The sequence below is a fragment of the Rhipicephalus microplus genome, chromosome 4 (genome assembly GCF_043290135.1).
Source record: "Rhipicephalus microplus isolate Deutch F79 chromosome 4, USDA_Rmic, whole genome shotgun sequence".
Taxonomy (NCBI): Eukaryota; Metazoa; Arthropoda; class Arachnida; order Ixodida; family Ixodidae; genus Rhipicephalus; species Rhipicephalus microplus.
This window is the reverse complement of record NC_134703.1, coordinates 77,252,867-77,278,552: the sequence shown is the minus strand read 5'-3', so window position 1 is coordinate 77,278,552 and position 25,686 is coordinate 77,252,867. Positions and strand designations below refer to the sequence as shown.

At 45.3% G+C, this 25,686-nt stretch overlaps 1 long non-coding RNA gene across 1 annotated transcript in view; it reads right to left on the bottom strand.

The window, feature by feature from the left end:
• LOC142814318 (uncharacterized) overlaps nucleotides 1-25,686 on the bottom strand; it is a 139,731-nt gene that overhangs the window by 37,648 nt on the left and 76,397 nt on the right. Inside the window, exon 2 of the long non-coding RNA XR_012894924.1 lies at nucleotides 24,345-24,483. This is a non-coding gene — a long non-coding RNA (uncharacterized LOC142814318). The remainder of the gene's footprint in view (nucleotides 1-24,344; nucleotides 24,484-25,686) is intronic.

Below are 25,686 nucleotides of genomic sequence, written 5' to 3'. Positions count from 1 at the left end.
CACCGAGCCTTGCGGTACTCCTCTCGTTTGGGTATGAGTAGATGATGAAAACCCATCTTTAAAACAGTAAAATTTTCTGTCTGCAAGAAAATTTTGAACCCACGCTACTATGTATGATGGCAAATCAAGGTATTTTAATCGATCTATCAAAATAGAGTGCTCCACGGTATGATATGCTTTAGCGATGTCTAAGGTAACTAAAGCTGCATATTTTTATGTAGCCGAGCTCATTGAAGCCGACTCTCTAAATCAACGTGGGCATCCCAAATTGAACAACCAGCCCTGAACCCAATTTGACAGGGACTTAGAATTGACCTCATGGTAATAAGTTCATTAATTCGTATATTGATGATTCTCTCAACCAATTTCACTAAGTTTGATGTCAGTGCGATTGGCCTTATGTTATCCAACGTGTATGCATTATTTCCATTTTTAAGCAACAATATAATTTTGGCAACTTTCCATTCTGTAGGTATCCATGCGTTCCCAAACGAATAATTCACTAGTTCTAGCAAACGATTAGGTGATTTCTGGAGTAAACATTTCAACATAGAGTTCGTAATCCCATCTGGTCCGGGAGCCGTCCTTGGTAAGCATAATACTGTCTGACTCAATTCAGCTAAAGAAACTTCTGGAAATTCATGCAAGTTTACTAGAACGGACTGAATAGCCAAAAAATTAGCAGTGAACCGGCATTATAAACCTTGCGCTATGTCTTCTAGAGAGGTGTTCATTTCTTCCGGCGTCAAGACACATGACTGCAACGTTAAAGGTGCTGGCAGTACTTTTCTTGTCCGAAGATAAGCGAACAAAGCACGCTTATTTTTGGATTTAGAAAGATAATCACAATGTCTACTGTCGTATTCTTCTTTCGCGCGGCTCACTGTACGTTAAAATACGCCAGCAAGGAATTGATAGTCCTTCCAGTTTGTTGGGCTCTGATTAGGAAGAAGTTTCTTTCCAAGCGGCTTTTCGTCTTCTATAATCGCGCGTACACTCATCATACCACGACAGAGAGGAGGATCGTTTATTGGATGGAATAGAAAATTCGGAATTTTTTCTAGATCCCTCCAGCATTGAACCAATCGTAGATGCAATCTCCTTAGTACTGGCATTTCCAAGCTTGTTAATGGCAGAACGGAAGCAGGTTTGAAATTTGCTATGGTTGATGTATGTGCGTTTAGGCTGATCTAAAGTTATTGTTGGACAAGTAATGTCAAAAAATACAGGAAGATGGTCGCTGTTAGTTGCCAAATCCAGAACAGCCCATGACAAAACCTTGATTGCATTGGAGCAAAACGTTAAATCCAATACTGAGCTAGTTTGACCTCGGACAAATGTACATGTCCTTTATTCAGACAGGAGAGGTTGTGATCGATAGTCCATTCCTACAGTCGCCTACCACAAGAATCGGTCCTTACACCCCAAGACAAATGATGTGAATTAAAGTCTCCTGTGAGTACAATTTCCTTTCTACATGCTACCAAAACGCTGTCAAGATAACGCGTACTTTGCACACCGGAGGGGAAGTAACAATTTACAATTGAAAAAGGGTGATATCCGGGGAGACACAAGTCTAATGCTAATATTTCACAATCCAAGTCTAACATTCTGAAAGAAATGTCCGCCTTATGGCATAATTTACTTGATACAAGGATCATTAAACCACCACCTCGCGATGGGCGATCTAATCGAAAAGAACGAAAACCTGCAAGATGGAAATTTTTATCTGGTGTGAGCCAAGTTTCTTGGAGAATTATAATATCAAGATTAAAATTATTGCAAAAGTAATGTAAGTCGGTTGAAGTTGGGAATATAGAACATCAGTTCCACTGTAGTACCCTCAACTGACCAATGGTGTTGAGCGCACCACAGAGGCGCTTGTCGCGCCCTTGTTAGCATCTTCACGCGATATAGCTGATTCATTCCGTTTAGATTTGGACTTGAGATTGGTGAAGATAGGGGATCTGGTACGTTTATTAGTTCGTGTATCCAGTTCCATATCTGTAGCAGTACTTGTGCTCGGATGAGGCGAATGTCGGTCCAAGTGCACCTGTGTTCCTGACTGCTTAGCCTTGCTTGCAGATGCAGAAAGTTCGTCCAACACTACATTGCGTAGCTGTGTGGCATCGCTGGTAATGTCTAATACTGCAGGTTCTGTACTAGTCTGTACTGTTTGTCCAATCTGACTTGAAAGAATTTGCACCAAACAGTCGGAAAGGTTAGATATGAGTTTATCCATTGCCTTACTCACTGCCTTTTCCACAGCAGTTTCAATAGCCTGCGATAGGTTTGAGTCCATACTGGAAGTGCAGCGCACTGCAATACCAGAGTATCCAAAAGCCCTGTCTCTAACTATGTCAATGGCTTCCCTTCGAGAACAGCGGCGGCGGTCAATAACTTCTAGGATTTGAACCTCCCGGGAACGAGCGGAACAGTCATAGTTGTCGGCGCAGTGACTGCCCCCACAGAGACAACACTTTTCCGCTGTTGCAGTACGCTTGCTTGAAGGGTGGCTCTCTCCGCAGGTGCTACAACGAACGTTAGATTTACATCCTCCCGCACTGTGGCCGAATCTCCAGCAGTTCTTGCATTGAATCGAACGAGAAGCGAGGGGTTCTACTCGGAAGATCAGTTGCCATAATTTTATTTCTGACGGGCATTTTGTGCCCACAAATGTCGCGATGACAGATTCAGTTGGTACCCTCTGGTTGTCGACTAGGCGATTACACCGGTAAATTGAAATTACGCCTGCTCCAGAGAGCCTGTCTAGGGTCTCAGCTGGACTCAGCTTGGAGTCGACTCCCCGTACAAGGCATTTGGTACATGCAAGGTGAGGCGGAATAAAAGCACTCACCGGGTTAGCAGCAAAGGAGGTGCATTTGAGAAGATCCTGCACGCAGGTCTGATCCGGCGACCTACACACGATACATTTTTGCCCAAATGGGCGCACATCTGTGATGGTCTGGAAATAGTTTGAAGTTGTCTTAAGTTCCTTTTGAACCGCCTGAGGGTTTGTAAGTCTTATGAAGCCTCCATTTGTAGGTACCAGTGCCACGGGAATACTGTCGATACCACTGCGGAAAAAGGAGCCTAGCGGTAATTCATTACACGGCAGGGACGCTGACCAGGCGGATCGCGCCTGGCCAGGAGAAGTAGTCGACATGAGCACTAGAGATATGGTTAGACTCAAAAACAGATAAACTATAGAATCGGACTCTAAGACAGAAAGTTAAAACCACTCAATCCTCAGCCAAGAGCACCCCAGCACGTTGGGCACGGGAGAGCCTGGCTCCGAAGCTAGGTCGATTCTCAATCGACGCGGCCAATCGACGCGGTTAATATGAACAGCGCATCTGTTGGCGTTATGAACCACGTGCGGAGAAACCTCTACTTCCTTTTTCTTCCGCTCACAGCAAGTTAGTTAAGCGAGGCATAGCACGAACCTGTCTTGAGAATGCCTTAAATAGGTTTGATTGATTTATTGATTTGTGGGGTTTAACGTCCCAAAACCATGCATTGGTATGAGAGACGCCGTAGCGGAGGGCGCCGGAAATTTTGACCACCTGGGGTTCTTTGACGTGAACCCAAATCTGAGTACACGGGCCTACAACATTTCCACCTCCATCGGAAATGCAGCCGCCACAGCCGGGATTTGATCCCGCGACCTGCGGGTCAGCAGCCGAGTACCTTAGCCACTAGGCCACCGTGGCGGGGCTGCCTTAAATAGGTCGTGCGCCCACAATATGTCTGAGAGTTTCAAAGCTCAAGTTTCCCGGCTTAAGGCTTCGGGTTTCCCCGAGGCGTCTATCGCTTTCGTTGCTGAGACTATCCTGTGGACTAATACTGCAGAGCAGAGGCAGCGACAGAATCCGAGCACCACGTATACAGAACGTGAAAGGATAGCCATGATTTCATACAAACACCAGATATCACACAGGCTCAAGAAAATCGGAAAACGTGTTGGAGTTCGTGTCCCGTTCTCGGCACCGTTCAAATTAATCAGCCTCACCAAATCTACAAACCCTCTGAAAACGCAGTCATCAACGGAATGCAGAGTTCAACGTAGAAACAGGTATGAGGCCTGCTCCCGGGAAGTTGTCTATAGGACCCCCCTTTCATGCGGTGCTTGTTATGTCGGAACGACCGGAAGGTGTCTGAACGATCGGCTGAGAGAACACGCTAACAATGTTAGAAACGGGAAAGATGGTTTTCTTGCTCAGCACTGCACGGAGTGCAATTGTGTGCCCCTTTTCAAGGACACAGCGACGCTGTACAACCACAGAGATGAGCGCACCCCAGTTATCGTCGAGGCCGCGCAGATGGCACGCGAACAGGTGCCTTGTATTAGCAAGCCCTCCGTGGCTCTGTCCGAGAAGGAACTCGGGTTCCTAGAAGGTTTCGGTGCGCGCAACTAGCTATATTATCTTTACTTTTCTGTTTCGTTTTCCTATAGATTTTTCTTTATCGTTTTTCTGTGCTTTTGTTTTTGTTTTTAGGGGCAAAACTCCTTATAGCGGCACCCGTTCGTCCCCCGTGGTATGTAACAAGTATAACATTTTGACCTCCAAGGTGGTGCCGGTGAGAGACTTCTTCTGTGCGTTGTTGAACAATAAAAAATAGTGCTCAATGTACATGCCAATGGCTGCTAATGGGGAATGAGAGACAGGAGCATTCGGCTTTTAGTTACGCGCAGGCTGCGATCACCTTTAGCAGCCATTGGCATGTACATTGAGCACTATCTGACAATAAAGGGTTGCTACGTTATACTCACTGGGTGTAACCTCCTTAGCTTAGGAAAGGTTTAGCGAGCGTTGAGCCGCAGTGCCATGAATACAATGAACTTGTATATACCATGAATGAACTCGAGGTGGTTAAAAATAGGAAGTAGACACGAAGAGGAAGCCGTAAGAAAGTAAAAGCCGAATTCTCCGCCTCTCATTTCCCATTAGCAGCCATTGGCATGTACATTGAGCACTATCCGACTGAAAAAGTTTGCTATGCCGTACTCGCTGGGCGTAACCTCCTTGGTTTTCGAAAGGTTTAGCGAGCGTTCGGCCGCAGTGCCATGAATACAGTGAACTAGTTTATACCATGAACTCGAGGTGGTTAAAGGTGGGAAATGGACCCGAAGCGCAAGCCGTAAGAAAGTGTGCGTGTGCCACCTCTCGTTTAGTCCTTGGAATGTCCGCTGGATGACGGTGCTTCTATATCGGGAATATATGATGAAAAGATGCGAGATGGTGGTACTTGGAGTGTTGAATAGATGGACGAATGGACACACAGACAGATGCATGGATGGACGCATGAACGGACGCAGGTGCGGTTGCATGGACGAACGCAGGGACGGACGCACGAACAGACGCACGCACGGACGGGCTGATGGACGCATGGACGGTCACACTGACGGACGCATGGACGGACGGAAGCAAGAACGAATTGACGGACGAATTCTTCGCCCCACTCTCCATCATTCACTCCGTGGATATGCTGCAATTTTTTTTGTTTTTGTTTTTCTCTCACTCATGTTATGCTCTTTGTGCCATATGGTTTTTATCACACGGTTACTGTCTCCTCTATATATTTTCCGGCTCTGCGCAATAAACTCAGTTGGAAGTTAGCGCTCGTGTCTTTCGTGTCCTTCTTGTCTCTGTGTCGTCGTATTGTTCTCGCGCTATAACTATCGTCGAGAATGGCAATTCGCATCACAGAAATAGAGAACTACATTTTGATGTAAACTGCGATCACATTTTTTCTTTAACATTACCCGTGTACAGATTGCAACTGTCACATAGTAAGCTGAAATCGCGCCCTAAATCGTTAATAGTTATTTCTGAACACATAAATTTTCTCCGGGTTGGATAGGTGCAGTTATAGGTGGAGTCAATGAGGTTAAACATCATGCCCTCAGTACGATGTCAGTAGCAGCTCACATCTTACGGTGGGCACGGCTTCGCTCCTGGGCAATCACAGAAATAACAAATATAAATTGATGCAAACTCCGATGGCAATTTTATTAACTTTTACCCGGGTACAGATTGCTTCTCAGCTATAACAAAATAAAATTTTGCTCAAAATTGTTAATAGTTTGTTCTAAACACACAAATTTTCTCGGAGTGGGAGAATTGTGGTTGTAGGTGGAGCCAATGAGATCATGCCTCTAGTAAGGTGACAGCAGCAGCCACCTTCTTACGGTGGGCATAGCTTCGCCCCTGGGCAATAATTTCCACTGGAGCAATTTTTTTAACTTCTTTGGCGGGAGCTTAAGTTGTAAACGACTGACTGAAATACGTGGCGCAAGGTTGACAAAGAGAAAAAAAGTCGAGACAGAAAGAGCGCCAACTCACAACTAAGTTTATTTTCATGAAGCATTCGCAATATATAGGCTCTTGGGGGACATGCGCAGACCATTTCATTCACCGCACGTGCAGGCATGAACATTTTATGATGTAATAACTGATAATTGCAATCATGAAATCTCGGAACCACCAACAAACAGATATGCCTAATGTAAAGACGTCGAAAAAACCAAACACACCCAAGCCTGTGCGAGAAAAATGGGAGGAAAAAACCAGCAAAAAAGGACTGACAGACACTTCGTAGCACCCAACTAAAGTACATATAGATCCAACAGTTGGAATTCACTGTTATGCAACACAACTGAAGGCACGCTGACGCACGAGTCACCTTTCTTCATTATGTGAAAGGCTTCGAGTAACTACCGCACCAGCGCATCCCGGCTTCTTCCAAGTACTCGCGTTCGATCGAACTGCGGCGTGTAGCCACACGAAGCACAGTGAAAGGGCAAATCAGACCCTGTTCCCTTCCTAATTGATAAGGCATGCTCCCTTAGACGGTCATTTGTACAGCGTTGGCCTGTACAAATTAGGCCTATATTAGGCCTATATAGACCTTGCCACAGCTCAGGGGAATTTCATAAACAGTGCACACAGCACAACGCAAGAACAGCTTTACGTGCTTCTTATTGCACACCACCTTGGCACCTCTTGAAGAAATGCGGGCACAGAGCCTTGAAAGCTTATTTGGAGCAGAGAAAACCACTGGCACATGGTGCCGATTTGCAACCTGTTTCAGGTTGTGGGATATTTTGTACATGTATGGTACAACATGCGATCTTTTCCTCTGTCCTTGCAATGGCTCTGGCCTCCTGCGTTCCCTCTTCAGCCTCTGCAGCAGTGTTTCAGACACACTGACTAAGACCGAATAAGGAAACCCGGCTGCAGTGAGCCGCGATACCTGAATGGAAAAACTATCAAATACTGTGTGCTGGCATGATTTGGACAGCGCAGAACGAAAACACATAGCAGCTATAGACCTCTTCACCATCTTAGAATGTGCAGAATCTTAAGAAAGAAATCCTTTTCTCGTTCTAGGGCTGAACTTCCAGCAGACATGACCCTTGCCCAGAATCAGGTTAATATCTAAAAACTGCAAGCTTTCATCAATGGACAGTTCATTCGTAAAAATCAAGCCTTTTTCATGTTGTCGGAACAGGTTCAAAACCAAACCTACCTCGCTAGCGTGCGTTACAGTGTTAGTAGATTTTAACACCAGGAGGAAATCGTCCACATATCTAAAAATCTTAGGGACTTTTCCTGGATCAACGGAATTTTCCAAAGCACGATAAATAGACGCCAAAAATGTGCTAAAAAGGACAGGTGCAACGCAGGAGCCAATACAAACGCCGTTTCTTTGAATAAACAACCCATTATTAAAAGACACAAAGGTGCTACGAAGGTAAAATTCTAAAAGTGACATGAAGTTGGAAACAGGTACGCCAGAGGTATTGATAAAAGTTGTGCCCCCATGTTCCTCGATACAGTCCCTTACACAAGATAAAAGTTCATTATGAGGCACTGAATAAAAAAAGATTCTCGACGTCAGTTGAAAAAGATAACTGATGTCACTTCTGCTTTTCAAGAAATCTATGACGTCATAGGAGCTTTTTGTTGCAAAAGAATCTGCAAACGCTAAAGTATTTAAATTTTTCAACAGATAGCGACTCACTTGCAGCTGCCAAGTACCATTTTCTGTCACAATTGACCTAAACGGCTTGTCAACTGTGTGCGTTTTTACATTGAAAAACATTTCCAAGGAGGTTTTCTTGCATTCAAAAACTGTTTTTGCCAGATTGGCTAAATTAAAACTCTTGCACAATTACACAGCACGACGTTTTACCTTTGACGCTTTTAGTTGTAGACTAAAATTCTTCATAATAGCAGAACTGGCTTCGTCCTGGAAACTAGAAGTAGACATAACCAAAAATCCGCCTTCATTGTCTGCCTGAAGAAGGGAAAGTTCATGCTCCTTGAAGTACAAGACAACTCCGCCTGTGGTCAAGTTGGGACGGTCATTTCTACGGTTCCGGAAAAGTAAGTCAGCACCCTCAAGCAGGCAGCACTCGCGATTTTCCTCGTCAGCACTGCGGAAAATGCCTCGGTTCAGGGCAAGCAAGTCGTGGCCTGATACCTTAGGAACAACGCTGAACTTTGGTCCATTCTTGAGCACCAAAGCAACCTTCTCAGGAAGAACCACGTTCCCAAGAACTCTTAAATTATCCGGCATTGGTTGCTTGGTCTGGAGCTTGCGAAGTCGAACCAAGACGCACTGCCACCAGTACTCCGTTGTGTCTTTTGCTGAGCGACGAAAGAACCGCAGTTGTTTTTCAGCTATTATTCCCGGGAAACTCGAGGAACACCACAGTCGTAGCAGGTCATGGTATAGGCGTACTTGCCTTCAAAGTACCGACTTAAGAATTTTGCAGATGCGTTTAGCGTGGCCAAACAAGGGTTGAACAGGACCAAAAAGCAATGTGATGTCGTTGGGTATTACACCTTTTCTTAAGCAATAATCAATAAACCTAGCAAGGCAAGAAGCAGAAGCGATCAAGTGCACGTAATCCTGAGCCTGGGTAGAAGGTAAAACAGACAGGAAAGGGCCCCTTGTAGAAGAATTGAAGCTTAACATTACGTTATGTTGGGCTAGTGGGTACATATCAGGCTTAAATACGTGGCGCAAGGTTGACAAAGAAAAAAATTCGACACAGAAAGAGCGCCAACTCATAACGATGTTTATTTTCATGAAGCATTCGCAATATATAGGCTCTTGGGGGACATGCGCAGACCATTTCATACACCGCACGTGCAGGCATGAACATTTTTATGATGTAATAACTGATAATTGCAATCATGAAATCTCGGAACCACCAACAAACATATATGCCTAATGTAAAGACGTCGAAAAAACCAAACACACCCAAGCCTGTGCAAAAAAATGCGAGGAAAAAACCAGCAAAAAAGGACTGACAGACACTTCGTAGCACCCAACTAAAGTACATCTAGATCCAACAGTTGGAATTCACTGTTATGCAACACAACTGAAGGCACGCTGACGCACGAGTCACCTTTCTCCATTATGTGAAAGGCTTCGAGTAACTCCCGCGCCAGCGCATCCCGGCTCCTTCCAAGTACTCGCGTGCGATCGAACTGCGGCGTGTAGCCACACGAAGCACAGTGAAAGGGCAAATGAGACCCTGTTCCATACCTAGTTGATAAGGCATGCTCCCTTAGACGGTCATTTGTACAGCGCCCTGTCTGGCCTATATAGACCTTGCCACAGCTCAGGGGAATTTCATAAACAGTGCCCTCAGCACAACGCAGGAACAGCTTTGCGTCTTTCTTATCGCACACCACCTTGGCACCTCTTGAATAAATGCGGGCACAGAGCCTTGAAAGCTTATTTGGAGCAGAGAAAACCATTGGCACATGGTGCCAATTTGCAACCTTTTTCAGGTTGTGGGAGATTTTGTGCATGTGTGGTACAACATGCGGTCTTTTCCTCTGTCTTTGCAATGGCTCTGGCCTTTGTGGTGATGTATACTTCCAGTTTCCAGGACAAAGCCAGTTCTGCTATAAAGAAGAATTTTGAATCTACAACTGTAAAAGCGTCAAAGGTAAAACGTCGTGCTGTTGAAACTGTAAAAGCGTCAAAGGTAAAACGTCATGCTGTTGAATTGTGCAAGAGTTTTAATTTACCCAATCTGGCAAAAACAGTTTTTGAATGCAAAAAAAACTTCCTTGGAATTGTCTTTCAATGTAAAAACGCACAAAGTTGACATGCCGTTTAGGTCAATTGTGACAGAAAATGGTACTTAGCAGCTGCAAGTGAGTCGCTATCTGTTGAAAAATTTAAATGCGTTAGCGTTTGTAGATCCTTTTGCAACAAAAAGCTCCTATGACGACATAGATTTCTTGAAAAGCAGAAGTGACATCAGTTATCTTTTTTCAATTGACGTTTGGGATCTTTTTTATTCAGTGCCTCATAATGAACTTTTATCTTGTGGTGAGGTCTACTTACAGTTTTCAGGACAAAGCCAGATCTGCTATTATAAAGAATTTTGAGTCTACAACTGTAAAAGCGTCAAAGGTAAAACGTCGTGCTGTTGAATTGTGCAAGAGTTTTAATTTACCCAATCTGGCAAAAACAGTTTTTGAATGCAAGATAACTTCCTTGGAAGTGTTTTTCAATGTAAAAAAGCACAAAGTTGACATGCCGTTTAGGTCAATTGTGACAGAAAATGTTACTTGGCAGCTGCAAGTGAGTCGCAATCTGTTGAAAAATTTAAATACGTTACCGTTTGTAGATCCTTTTGCAACAAAAAGCTCTTATGACGACATAGATTTCTTGAAAAGCAGAAGTGACATCAGTTATCTTTTTTCAATTGACGTTGAGGATCTTTTTTATTCAGTGCCTCATAATGAACTTTTATCTTGTGTAAGGGACTGTATCGAGGAACATGGGGGCCCAACTTTTATCAATACCTCTGGCGTATCTGTTTCCAACTTCATGTCACTTTTAGAATTTTGCCTTCGTAGCACCTCTGTCTCTTTTAATAATGGGTTGTTTATTCAAAGAAAGGGCGTTTGTATTGGCTCCTGCGTTGCACTTGTCCTTTGTAGCATATTTGTGGCGTCTATCGATCGTGCTTCAGAAAATGCCGTTGATCCAGGAAAAGTCGCTAAGATCTTTAGATATGTGGACGATTTCCTCGTGGTGTTGCTTCTAGTAACCCTGTAACGCACTCTAGCGAGGTAGATTTGGTTTTGAACTTGTTCCGACAACATGGAAAAGGCTTGATTTTTACGTATGAACTGCCCTTTGACGAAAGCTTGCAGTTTTGAGATCTTAACCTGACTCTGGGAGAGGGTCATGTCAGCAGGAAGTTCAGCCCTAGAACGAGAAAAAGACTTCTTTCTTATGATTCGGCACATTCTAAGGTGGTGAAGAGGTCTATAGCTGCTATGTGTTTTCGTTCTGCGCTGTCCAAGTCATGCCAGCACACAGTGTTTGATAGTTTTTCCATTCAGGTATCGTGGCTCACTGCAGCCGGGTTTCCTTATTCGGTCTTAGTCAGTGTGTCTGAAACATTGCTGCAGAGGCTGAAGGGGGAACGCAGGAGGCCAGAGCCTTTATTCTTTATTCTTTATTCAAAAAAAACCTTACAGGCCCCAGAACAGGGCATTGGGTAAGGTGGGGAGGAATCGGAATGGTACAGACAGGTAACGAACAGTTTACAGGCAGGAACAGTGCAAGATCAACAAAAAACTATATATATACATATATATAAATGAAATCACATTTTAGGCTATACAGGGCAAGGTAAATTTGAGGGAATACAGCACTTGTTGATATGAACATGGCGACAGAGGGATACATTTTAAAAATAAAAGACAAGGGGAATATAAATCACCGTTACGCAATGCACTCAGATTACAGAAACAGGGTCGCATGGTGAACAGAGTGAGTAGCTGACGGCGAAATGTATCGGGATTAGATATGGAGGCTATGCAATCAGGGAGGTCATTCCAAGGACGAACGGCCCGAGGCAGTGGTGATGAATTGAATGCATTAGTTGACCCGTATATGCGCATGAAGCTGAACTGATTATGCAATCTGCGTGAAAAAGAGTGAGGTGTTTGAAGCTGAAGCCGCGTTCGTTTATTAGAGGTAATATATTTCTGGAACAGACAGAGAAGAGCAATATTGCGACGGCTATCCAATGACGGCAGCTGAAGGTCTGATTTAATTTGCGTTATGTTTGACGTGATGTCGTAGTTTCGTGATATGAAGCGGGCACCTCTATTTTGAATCCTTTCTACCATAATAATCAAGTAGTTTTGATGAGGAGACCAAATTGTTGAGGCGAATTCTAATATTGGCAGAATAAAGGTAAGAAAGGCTAGTTTTCGAATATAAGTAGGGGAATTTCTCAAGTTGCGGCGTAGGTAGCCCAGTGAACGTGATGCTTTGGCACAGGTAGACTCGATATGTGAGGCCCATGAAAGATTCTCTGTGAGAAGAACACCTAGGTATTTGTAGGAAGAAGTGTGGGAAAGCATGGTATTGTTCAAGTAATAGGAGAATTCAGAGTTTACGTGTTTACGGGTGAAAGACATTACCTCGCATTTTGTTAAGTTCAGTTTCATAAGCCACTTGTCGCACCAGTTACAAATATGGTTGAGATCTGCTTGAATGGTAACGTGGTCATTACTGGAATTTATAGAACGGTATATTATACAATCATCGGCAAATAGACGCATGCAAGAAGTAATCTCGGAGGGTAAGTCATTAATGTAGATTAAAAATAGTAAGGGCCCAAGGACGCTGCCTTGCGGTACGCCCGAACTAACAGAATAAAAAGGGGACGCAAGATTGTTAACAACAGTGAACTGCTGTCGAAAAGAAATGAAGTTTCGAATCCAGGTTAATGTTAAAGAATCAAGTCGTAGAGCAGATAGCTTAGAGATTAGTCGGCAATGGGGCACACGATCAAAGGCTTTAGAAAAATCAAGAAAGATACAGTCCGTTTGAAGGTTGCTGTTCATGTTTGAGTGTAAATCGGTGGTGAATTCAAACAGTTGTGTGTCACACGAAAATCTCTTTCTAAAGGGAATTGCAAGGACAGAGGAAAAGACCGCATGCTGTACCATACATGCACAAAATCTCCCACAACCTGAAAAAGGTTGCAAATCGGCACCATGTGCCAGTGGTTTTCTCTGCTCCAAATAAGCTTTCAAGGCTCTGTGCCCGCAATTCTTCAAGAGGTGTCAAGCTGGTGTGCGATAAGAAGCACGCAAAGCTGGTTCTGCGTTGTGTTGTGAGCACTGTTTATGAAATTCCCCTGAGCTGTGGCAAGGTCTATATAGGCCAGGCAGGGCGCTGTACAAATGACCGTCTAAGGGAGCATGCCTTATCAACTAGGTATGGAACAGGGTCTCATTTGCCCTTTCACTGTGCTTCGTGTGGCTACACGCCGCAGTTCGATCGCACGCGAGTACTTGGAAGGAGCCGGGATGCGCTGGCGCGGGAGTTACTCGAAGCCTTTCACATAATGGAGAAAGGTGACTCGTGCGTCAGCGTGCCTTCAGTTGTGTTGCATAACAGTGAATTCCAACTGTTGGATCTAGATGTACTTTAGTTGGGTGCTACGAAGTGTCTGTCAGTCCTTTTTTGCTGGTTTTTTCCTCGCATTTTTTTTGCGCAGGCTTGTGTGTGTTTGGTTTTTTCGACGTCTTTACATTAGGCATATCTGTTTGTTGGTGGTTCCCAGATTTCGTGATTGCAATTATCGGTTATTATATCATAAAAATGTTCATGTCTGCACGTGCGGTGAATGAAATGTTCTGCGCATGTCCCCCGAGAGCCTATATATTGCGAGTGCTTCATGAAAATAAACTTAGTTGTGAGTTGGCGCTCTTTCTGTCACGTCTTTTTTTTCTCTTTGTCAACCTTGCGCCACGTATTTCAGCCTAATATGTACCAACTTGCCCAACATAATGTACTGTACTTGTGAACGACTGTAGCGAAGCTGAAACATTCGGTCCTTGCGTTTTCCACGGGCTGTCATCTGTCGAAGCACCTTCCGTTTTATCTTTTGTCTTTGCGATCACCAGTTAAAAAAATGTGCACTTCATACTTTGCATTTGGTAACGTCAGCTTAAAGGATATTAAGCACGCCTAAAGGCTTTGTATGTGGTGGTAAATTGTGCACCAGTTCGTATGATCTCAAGCTATATATGATGACAAAACCTAAAGAGAAGCTAGTGCAAGTGCGGAGACTCTTTGAGGCAGGGTATGCTAGCATACAGGGAGCTGACGGATGCACCTAATTGCTCATCACATGTCTTCTCCATTTTCTTGTGATCCCGTTGACACCGCTTGCTCAGCAAACATTGTTGTTTACTGACAGTATTATGTCTAAACAAATTTTTCAGGTTGGCGTTTATTTCATTATAGTTTCATTTAAGTATCCTGCACTCGGTTCTTGGCCCATTCCCCTCTGTGCGTGAGCGCCATCCATCTGAGCTCATCAGCATCAGAATCAGCATCTCTGCGTGTTCCACGTCAGGGACGTCCTCCTCACCTAGCCATGACGCCGTCAACATTGTGGACGCCGTCGAAGGCGGAGGCCTTCGACATAGTTGTCCCTGCGGGGACCAGTCCGGAGACCGTCGTCGACACGATGGCCTCAATATTTGGCCTCTCAGAGGTACACTGCGTTCAGCACATGGGAGGCATGAACTTCCAAGTAACTGTCAAGAGTATGACTTCCATAACTCTAATCGTCGACGCTGGCTACCTGATCATCGGTGGCGAGCGTATCCCGGTCGTTCCCGTCGGCCCGCAGGTAACTAACGTCGCCTGCCTGTTCTTACTAGTCTTCGTCTCCAACGAGGTACTCGTCCAGGCTTTGTCCCCATACGGCAAGGTATTGAATGTGACCGCTAGCTTCATGGGCACAAGACGTGGAGTTCTCACAGGCACACGCTTTGTCCGAATGTAAATGAGTTCCACAAATCCCGTCCCCAACTATCTTCGCGTTTGTGGTCATCGAGTCACCGCGGTCTGCAACGTGTTTGTCGTTGGTGTGGCTCTAGCGGTCATTCTTGAGCACAGTGCACAGCACCTTTCTGTGGTCGCTATGGTGTACACGGACACGAAAGCGAAGGTTGCCACCGCCCCTGCCGACGTTGTGGAGATGACCACCCTACCACCGTCTACCCTGTGCGTCATTCATATTCAGATTCTGCTGCGGGCGACCTTTTCTGCCGTACCGTCGCGTGTCACCAACAGCATCAGATGAACGAGAACCCGGAGCTGTAGTAGAAGAACGCGAGAATTCGATTCCGAGAGCTACATTAAAGGGCCACTCACCAGGTTTGACAATTTTAAGCTGACAAGCGCAATGCGTAGTCGAGGCGTTCCTGATCACGTCTGCCAAAATTTGCAACGCTACGCGCCGCGTAAATGGGTCAAATTTCAAGATGAACGCTGCTCCCCCTCCCCTCTACTGGTTCACACCTAGAGAATGAGGGCATGACGTGGGCGTATGAATGGCCCTACGTACACAGAAATGCAGTGACGTTGGTCCTCTACGTAGACGACTCTGCTCTGACGTTGTCAGCAGTATACCACGTGACATGGTAAAAATTATTTAACACAACATGCGTAGTTTATGTATTTGTTGCTTCAAGAGATTGGGAAAACTTGAAATAAATAATTAGACGCAATAAAAAATTGTGCGCGTTTCTCGCTCATTTTTCCCGTGAAATGCTACGAGATGCGGGGCTAATGTGCCAGCATTTTGCATGCGTTCGTGTCCCCGCGGTCAGCGCATATAGCAGACGACCGCCGTAGAACGCTCCTACGCGTTCGCGCACTCATTGTGACTCTACCGCGTCTAAGCCAGTGTTTCCAAACCACCCCGCAAAACAGGCAGAAGACCACAAAATAACGCCGGTCAACAAAGTAACGCTGCTCGCGTGCTCCCAGGTGGGAATTCCTTGGGCACGTCATGCGCACGTCACGTCATGGTCGGATGCCGGAAAGGGTGGGGAAGAGATTTGGCTTGCGAAAGCTACGCGGAGGAGCAGCAAGGGTTTCGAGCTCGCCTCCTCTCATCCTCGTTTTGCGCCGCCTCAAAAAACCTGTTTTCTCCGCTCGTGATGAACCGATTCGAAAAATTTTTGCGGCAAAATGGTCTTCATCGTACACCCAACAACTTTCACTGTCCAACTAAAATTCGGTATGGGGCGTGGTGAGTGGCCCTTTAAACGATGAAGAAGAAGTGGGCAGCTTGGCCAACCCGAGCGCGCCATGTTTGCCAATCTCAGTGATAAGAGCCGCCACCCTGGTTGACCCCATGTCCGTCCCAGGCAAACATGCCGTGCCATGTTCGACGTCGGTCCAAGCCAAGAAAGAAACGCTTGTAAACACTGACGCACCGGACTCATCGTTAAATCTAGCAGCCGGGCTCTCAGTAGACGCCGACGTTGCGAGGTCTACGGACGCTGGTGTTTCGCCAGGAACAGAATTGAAACCGAATGAGCAAAGCCCATTGGCTCATTCCGAAAGCCAGGCTCGCGAATTCCTTGAACAAGTAGCAAGACGCGATGGGAGGTCTTTACTGACGTGTCTCGACAAGCAAACCGTGATCAAGGTCATTGGAGGCGGCGACAACATTGACGCTGCGGACCTACCACTACCTGATTCGTCAGAAAGCAGCTTCAGCCTTGGAGTCGACTGTAGCATCGGACTCTCTTCTAGCCTAGACGGATGTGACGTGGAAATGCAAGCCCCGCGAGATGTCAAGCGCACTCCCAAGTCTGGCGCCAGCTCGAACGGCACCCATGATAGCCGCTCCGAGTCCCAGTGACCGAAGAAACCTCGACCCTCTTCTAGAGGGTCGAAATGTGCTTTGTAGTGTGTGTACTCCAGCTCCTCCGGACAGATCCCCGGGGTACCGAATCGAAAAACACGACCAAGTCAGTCACTCACAATCATTTACATATGACTGACACCCTGAAAATCCTTTCTTTAAATGTCCAAGGGTTCCGTAACCCAGTAAAGCAAGCCGAGGTTATCAGCATAGCACGCGCAGAACATTGTGATATTCTGTGTTTACAAGAAACAAATTTTTTCACCATTGGCCACGTTCGTGCATTCAAAGGCGCATTTAATTTAGACTGTTACTTTTCTATCGAGACATCTCGCTTCAGTGGAGTTGTAATTATTATTTTAACCGAGCTCTTCTACGCAATCATCATGTTTTCTACGACGGGACTGGGCGGATATTGGCTTTCGACTGCGTCCTATCATCCTTCAAGCTGAGTGTTTTGTGCATTTATGGGCCAGCTCAAGCAACGATGTCTCACGATTTTTTCCGTGACCTGGAAGTGTATTTTCTAAATGGTTGTCATGTCATACTCACTGAAGATTTTAATTCTGTATTAGACACGCGAGCTCACGTGCAAGGTCCAGGATGGGGTCGCTCTGATTGAAACGCGCGGGATCTGCGTCGCCTATAGTCCGTTTCTCTTTCATAGATACGTACAGACTAGTGCATGAACCACAGTATGCCTGGACTTGGCGGCGTAGCACGAAGTCTAGTCCGTTGGATCGTTTCTATGTGCCGAGCGCGCTAGCTTCTTACGTATCACACTCCGATGTAGGAACATTACCATCATCCCTTTTAAATGCGAAGCATTTCTTAGCGAACTTCGGCGATTTTGAGCGTACCTATCTATCTATCTAGCTAGCCGCCTACGTACGACTTTTAACTGTCCTGGCCGTTTTGATAATGGTATCGATACCAAACTTGGTATGGCATAACATAACGGCATGAAGAACATATTTGACTAGTCATGACATGAAAATTAGGACATGTATGTCATGAATGTCATGATTTACATTTCATGGTCCTGGAGTTCTTGTGGTGGGTTCCTTTACATGGCATGTTGCAAAACTGGTATGGTATGACATGATTGCATGGCGAACACAAGCGACAGACCCTAACATGAAAATTATGACATTCGTGTTATGAAACAACATGACTACCTGCCACGCTCATGATGCGCTCTTCGGTCGTTTCACTAGCGTCACATATACCAAATTTGGTATTACGGTACGTGAATGAATGACGAAGGTGTGTGACTGGTGCAAACATGATAATTCTTAGATGCGTGTCATGTAACAACATTACATTCCACGCTCATGATGCCCTGGCGGCCGTTTTGCTAGCTTCACTTACACCAAATTCGGTATTACCAGACGTGAATGGATGACGAAGGTATGTGACTGGTGCAAACACAATAATCATGATGTACATGTCATATGAGAACATGACTACATGCCACAGTGAAGGTGCCAATACATTTCGACGAGACGCGGTGCGCGTGCTTGCCGGCGTTCATATCGTCGCGTCACGCTGGCGTTGCGACGCCAGGCGCCGGTTTTGCCGTATATTCGCAGGCGTGCGCCGCACTGCGTCGCTTTAACGCATGCGCGTTTCAGGGCGTCTGGCATCTCCAAGGAGGATTAAAGAAAAATTGCTGGAGTGGAAGCCCCCGCAATGCCTTGCAAGCAGACGTGAAGCCACCTTTTTGCCACTGCCAAGATGGCGGAAACATGCTCTTTCCTGATGATGCCCACTTAAAGATCAAGTGGCTTTGATATGTTATGTAAATGCTACGGTGGGTATATATTAAAAGATAGTTATTCCCGATGAAATAACACACAGAAAGGAGTATGGATGACTGAATATTCAAAGAACTTTGCCTCCAATTAGAGGCTCATTAAGGAAAACTAGTCACTGTGAGACGCACTTCGAGCACCATATGACCCGAAAAAGTTCCCACTATAAACTTGTTGGGCATGCGAGAGAAACACTTCGTTTTCAATCGCTAAATGGTGATACTTTATCGTGCCCCTAGTAAGATGGCCGTCACAGCCGCCATCTTTCTAGAGGAACGGCTTACGGCTTCATTTCTCCGAAATCATTTCCACTCCAGCAACTTTTTTTTAATCTTCCTTGGGCATCTCTCCGTCACGAAAAGGGGGAGACGCAGTGTTTTTTGGGTAATGCATCGGCGCAGTGTTTTCTGGGTAACGCATCGGCGCAACGGACGCTGGTCGCGCCTAGTGCTCGCGTTTTGCTAACGTAGCGTCGCTGTGCCCAGCGTGCGCGCGTCAACGCTACGTTAGAGTATATTGTGCCTTTCATGATACGCTCGCGGCTGTTTTGCTAGCTCCACATATACCAAATTTGGTGTAACATGACTTCATTGGATGACGAAATATATGACTTGTGCAAACATGATAATCATGATATGCGTGTCATCTAAGAACATGACAACATACCACGCTAATAGTGCACTGACGGCCATTTCGCTAGCTCCCCATATACTAAATTTAGTATCACGTAACGTGAATAGATGATGAAAGTAAACGGCACATCCAAACATGATAATCATGACACGGAAATCATGTACGGCATCATGTACTTCCACCTCGTAACGTTGTGCTGATTTTAAAGTGACATATCAACCTTTCTTATTCGTGCTTCGCATATCATCTATTCCCACTGTACTTAGGATCTGCCAGTTTTTTATATATCAAACGCACTACGACTACAAGGAACGAACGGGTGCCGCTTTAAGGAGCTTCGCCTTTACAAGTATGCACGATGTGGTCAAAGTGCGTGCTAAGGACGGAATAGCATATCGCGTTCAACATTTACACGCTAAGCTTAAGGGTCCCTTAATTTTTTTAAACGCCTACTGCAAGCACAATAAGTAGGCAGAAATTTACTGCGGAAAGGATGGGGGGGTGATATCACAACTATAATCGCTCTGTGATGTTCGCGCATTCATTTGAATAGGTGTCTATGGTATTACGACAACTTATTAGCATTTTAGCGTAACAAGAATATTATGTATAGAACGTCATTCGCCATAGCAAGATCTTCTTGCCGAATGACGCTTTCTATTCAGGCGCAGAGCTATCGATTTAGGAACTTGAACTTGCAATGTCTTAAGCGTAGTTTGCTTATTGACTAAAAGCACTAAACTATAGTAAGCCTAATTGAAACATCTCCTGAGGGCATACATTGAAATGAAATTTACTCTTCCAAGTACAACAAATTGCGTTTAACAGTTTCCTGTAGCAACTAAAGAAATGAAGGGTACTAATGAACTCTTGGTATTAAAACTGGTAATCACATTAGTACTTAAGGAATGACATTAAAAAAGTTTGACAAACTCGCGAACCGAAGCACGTGATCAAGATCAAAGGGAAATTGGCACGGGACAAGCGGGTGCTTCGATATGTTTTTTTTTTTCAGCTTAAATTGGAATGAGGAATTCCCGAGTAAAGGAATAACATTGAAGGACGTCACCTTAACCCGGTGACGATCTTTCACGTTTGTTTTTGCGTTATCCCTCCTCAAACGAAATGGTAGTTTATATAAGGTTGTGCTCATTTTTTACATACCAAGCTAGGTTGCACCAGAACACATCGTTTCACAATTTGTATCGTTCGCACTTAAGGGGACCGGGCCTGGTGTCTTATGTCTGAGAAATTAGAAGTGCGACGTTAAACGGGTCGTTATTCAGCGGCAGATCACATTACTGCCTCTCCTAAGCGCTGCGCAGAATTCCATCTAATCGACGTCGGATTCGCGTAGCTGCGCCGTAACAACTCGGCGAGAGAGTTCATTAGTGTCGAAGTGTTTACTAAATGCGCCTTGCCTACGCATTCCGCCTGCCAAGCGACTTGTTACAGTAGCGTTAGTCGACGAATCTTGGAAGCGAAGTTACCTGAAGGGGTGGAGGCCATTGACGATGACCATTGTGGCCCACAGCGTAGTGAATGCGTGAGAGATGGAAGGTTGGCCTGAAGGAGGGGCAGAGAGGGTGAAGAAGCAAGTGATGGTATTGAAAACACACCAGTGGGCGCCTACTGGTAAAAAAAAAATGTCATGGGTGCTTTATTTCGCTTTTCTTTAATATACGCTCTAAGCGACAAGTAATGCAGGGCGACTTTTTTAAGGCGGCAGCCTCGCCTATTCCATCAAGCGAAAATGCTGTTCACAGTGTGCCACGAAAGATCCTTTAACCCGAAGTTAGGGATTATCTTCAGAGCGCAGCTGTTCATGCGTTGGGCAGCGTTGGCTCAGCCGACAGAGTGAACGAGGAGGAGAGTGAACGTTGAGGGCAACGGAGGATAACGATAAGAATGCTGATAACGCTGATATCAGCATTCTGATAAAAAACGCTGATAACGATAAGAATGCAAGATGGAGAGAATGACAGGAGTGAGACGGCCTGTTCCGGGGTGGCCATTCGCGTGCCATTAGGTCACGTGCCTGAATGAGTCCAAGTGAACCGACTCATGAGTTCGTTATCCTATAGAATTAGCTTTTTCGACCTCGATGTGACGCCTTTGATACTCATCGTTTGAATACAATTTATGATTGTCTGCAAGCAAGTAAGGACGCTTTCTTTCTTGAGAGAGACGACAACATAAGATATATTTATCAAGCATTTTCCTCGAAGAGTTGGCACGAGAGGAAGGGGGTTAAGTCATCCCCTGCCCTTCGTAATTCACGCCTCTGATCAATAAATATTGAAATTGTGAATAAACGATACTCCTTCGAAGTTGACGTGAGTACAAATACACATCCATGTAAGGCATGGGCGCCATAGCAACCATAGCAACAGGTAAGTATTCCTAGTACCATAGATACTACTGATGGTATTATTGATGGCACTATCGGCAATGCTATCGGTAGTTTATCAGCTGTAGCACTATCTATAGTTGCTTTACAGTATCGACGGTTTAAAAGAAACTATCAATGCTATAGATAGTTCATTCACCAATACTTCTGCACGACTATAGCTGCGGAACTTTGTGTGCGTTGGAATTCTCGACATAAACATTCAGAAAACAGCACCCACGTAGGGAGAACGACTGCACAGTTGAAAGGAGCAGACATCGTTCATTAATAGAGCTGGCGCTGTTAAACAGTGGTAGCTGGTGATGGTCCAGATGCGACAATGATCATTGCAGAACGTATACAGTAGTATACGATGATGACCAGTGCTTCGAGCAATTGACTCGAGGTTGAAGAGTCATGAATTTATATCCTCTTGTCGGTGCAACTTGGCTTTCTTTCTTTTTTTCTCTCTCTCTTTTTTCTTTCTTCCTTTCTTTCTTTCTGTAATTTTTTCTTTTTTCCTTTTTTTCTTTCTTCCTCCCTTAATTTATTCTTTTGTTTCAGTGGTAGTGTTCTATGATAGTACAAGCATGTGGCGTTACTGGGAACACCCGCTTCAATCTACGTAATGGATGTAACCATTAAGGGACAGGTGGTTTACCCAGCAGTGTATTATTGTCGAGTGACCCGCTCCTCGCTACTCTGCGAACCGCCAGCCTCTCATAGCTTATCTCAGTTGGTATAGCAGCTAAAAAAACATAAGAAGAAATAAACATTGAAAAGCATTGAGCCTGAAGCACGCCTCAACATAACTGGGACGGCGGAAGGCAATCTATTATGCCTCCTCTCCCAGTAATGTCATGTGCAACGGAGTGAGGAGAACGTCCCACGTCGTCAAGCCTGACTCTCCATTAGTAGCTCATGTGTGAAAGCTTATTGAAAAAGTGGAAAACTAGCAAAGTACTTGACCGACGAATCTCTGAGTACAAACGATGATTGTTATCAACGTCAAGTACTTTAACTGACCATGCAATAGAAATATTAATCATAATGATAATAATATTAAGCCTGCATTTTAGCGAGATTTCGTCCCGGCTGTTCATTACCGTAATAGTTATCGTGGACGTGCACGCAATTTTGTACAATTCTACTTAATCTTTCTTCCTCGGTACAATTAGATAGTGGTACGGTGAGGGTACGATTGTACGGGCCTGTCTCGTGTGTTCGCCGCACAAAGGCCTACCGGTATAGCACGTTTAAATTTGCTGCTTATGATATTTATATATCTGAACTTCAGTTTTATTCATGCACTGTTCTAGGAGTTTTATATTGTGCGAAGGGGGAGGAAGAGGAGCACGAACACAAATATATAAATTTAAAAACACGTGTTGAGCTTACCAAAAATACCGCGTGTGGTTAACCAATACAGCTGCTTTCCATGAATGCCAAAAGGAAACATCTGCTTTTACCTTGACAGTCCACTGTAGACATTGACACATATATCTGGCCTTATTACTGCATTGCTATAATGGTGACTGCTGGTGTCTGCTCAAGGTATGCAAGAATTGTAGCTCAAGCATCCACTACATCTTGTGTAAGCTGTGGGCCTGCGGTGATATGAGCATGCCGCTGAACACGCAAATGAGTGTCTACCAGCATCTGAAGCACCTAGATTATTTGCTTGTCTTCTTCAGACAGCTTGTCAGCCGGAGGTTGCAGGGTTGGATAATGTGCCTAAAAGACAATGAAAATGTAAGGAAACTAGAACACTGTGGAACCTACATTCTCTACAGTTTCACATTTCTTTTCGAGTGGTTCTAGTCAGACTGATGCTAAAAACCAATAGAGTTAGCCATCATATGAACGAGAAAGATTCTAGCCACTTTTTATTACCACCAAGGTCAGAGCGAGGTGAGAACAGTGGGCCACGCTGTTTGCGTTTCTGGTCATGGCCTCTGTACGCAAGCGAGCCATGATAGGGTGGATAGTGAAGCATCTAGGACTGCATTCGATCTAGCAAACTAAACGTCTTCACTTCGCACATGTGAAGTGACTTACGCGACATTGTTTGACACGTGTCCGTCACACTAATTCAGGTAGCTCACTGGCTCGTTTCAAACGCGTCAATCAAACTCGTCCAGCCCGATGAACTCGCATGACTGCAACTCTAAACACAGCGCCTACTTCCTCTTCAACTTTTACCCATGTGCTAACTACAATCATTTACTGGTTTTTTGCTAATCGTAGTAGACTATTTGTTCGTATTTTAAGAGCAAAGCTTTTAAAGCTCGAGGTTAAACGTCGGTGGTCCGCAAGAAACCATCCACGACGTTGCCAATCAGCCACACCCATCGACGGAAAAAGTCCGCGCTGCCGGCGGGACATCATTTTTCGCTGCGCGAGCCAAGTACGGGCAATGGAAGATTCGCGCCTCTACCGTAGGTGTCACAGCCAGCTTTGCACGTTATTACTGGCATTAGACTTTCTAAATTTTACGCCGCAAGCTGTATATAGCTAGGAGAAGCGAAAAACTGTTCGACATCAGTGTCATGAGTGGCCTCCATTGCCTGTCCTATCAGTTACGTCATTCTCAGCGTCTTAACCAAACACGTGAGCCATTGGCTGCATTGTGAGTGACGTCGTTCATCTCGTCGTGGTTGTGGTGCCGAGCACGCGCGCATCAGTTTTTCCTGAAACTTTCCACATGGGTAGGCAACGGACCACTCCAAAAGAACGCCGACAGTGGAAACGTGAAAGATCTCGAACTCACCGGGGCGATGGTGTAGTCCTGGCACAAAAACAGGCCCGGGAAGCCGAGTGCCGGCAGCAGCTGCGCACCGATGATCCAGCAGACGGCCAAGCCCCGCTACATCGCGAACGAGAATGCAAGCGCCGGTGCAGGGCGGATCCTGCAAACCATGCCGCAGAGTGAGCTCGCGATGTCAAACGCTTGCAACGGCGCCACACTGAACAATGATTGTGTGGTTTTTGAAGAAGGAAAAAAAGCACCAAATTTTTTTCTGCTTATAAATGGATTACACTGATGTCACTGAAGCCGCCATATTGGTGCAGCGCATGGCACACGCAAGGGTTGTGACGTTATGCGCTGATGCTGTCAGTCTATCACCTGCAAGTTCTTTCATTATTTACGGACAGAAGCCAATAATATTTTGGGTGCATCGAATTCATGTTGAAGTAGGCCGAGAGCTCTATGATTACGCTACCTCTACGTCATCATGCCCGCCATGTTGGAGAACCTGTCGGTTACGAAGCTACAACCATGACGTCACGTGGAAGCTATCCACAGGCGACACGGCGCAGTGTCTACGCCGAACAAGTGGCACTGAGGCACCAACGTGATGATTGCGGGAGCGCCTTCGCCGGGTTGAACGCCCACTTTCATCGGAGTTTCTCCAGTGGCACATCGGCTTCGGCTGCGACGTCTGGGGCCACATGTGGTTCGAGAACACCCACTGTGATTAACGCATTGCGAAACGCGTTTAACCACTCGTTACATTCCTCCGTGACCGTGAACACGCGAGTTACAATGCGTGGCATGTGAAATGATCCCCGTGGTAAACTCAACCCAAACGTGTCTAACCTCATCAAGAAACACGAACATGTAACCAATAATTGTGGATGTGTTCAGTGCCACGTCGGGCTCAACCCCCTGCTAAACGCCGGGGTCCCACGTTTTAGCTTTCGCTGGTTAACCATTTGTACGGAGTGCTTGGGCGTTCAGTTTTTTTGCGTCGTCTGTGACAGGCTGTGGTTCGACTCTAGTTTGTCTACACGAAGGAAAAACCTAGCATCAGCCAAGAATACCACGTTGAGACCCTAAGATCAACCATCTTCCCTTTTATTATGCTTTCCATGACTATATATATTTCTCCCTTTTTATGAAGGTAAGGTAGGATCGCCATGACGTGTTCGAGAACTCCTGACGAATGGTAATGTTGTTGTACACCCCATGAAACGCGTGAAGTGGGTGGTAAACAGAAGCCAGAGGAAAGCATCGTATAAAAAGATGTCCTGATGTCATCTACGAAGCACTAACCAGAGAAAAAAAGTGCAGGCGAACCCCAAATAGCCCGGTACATAGGAAATGAACG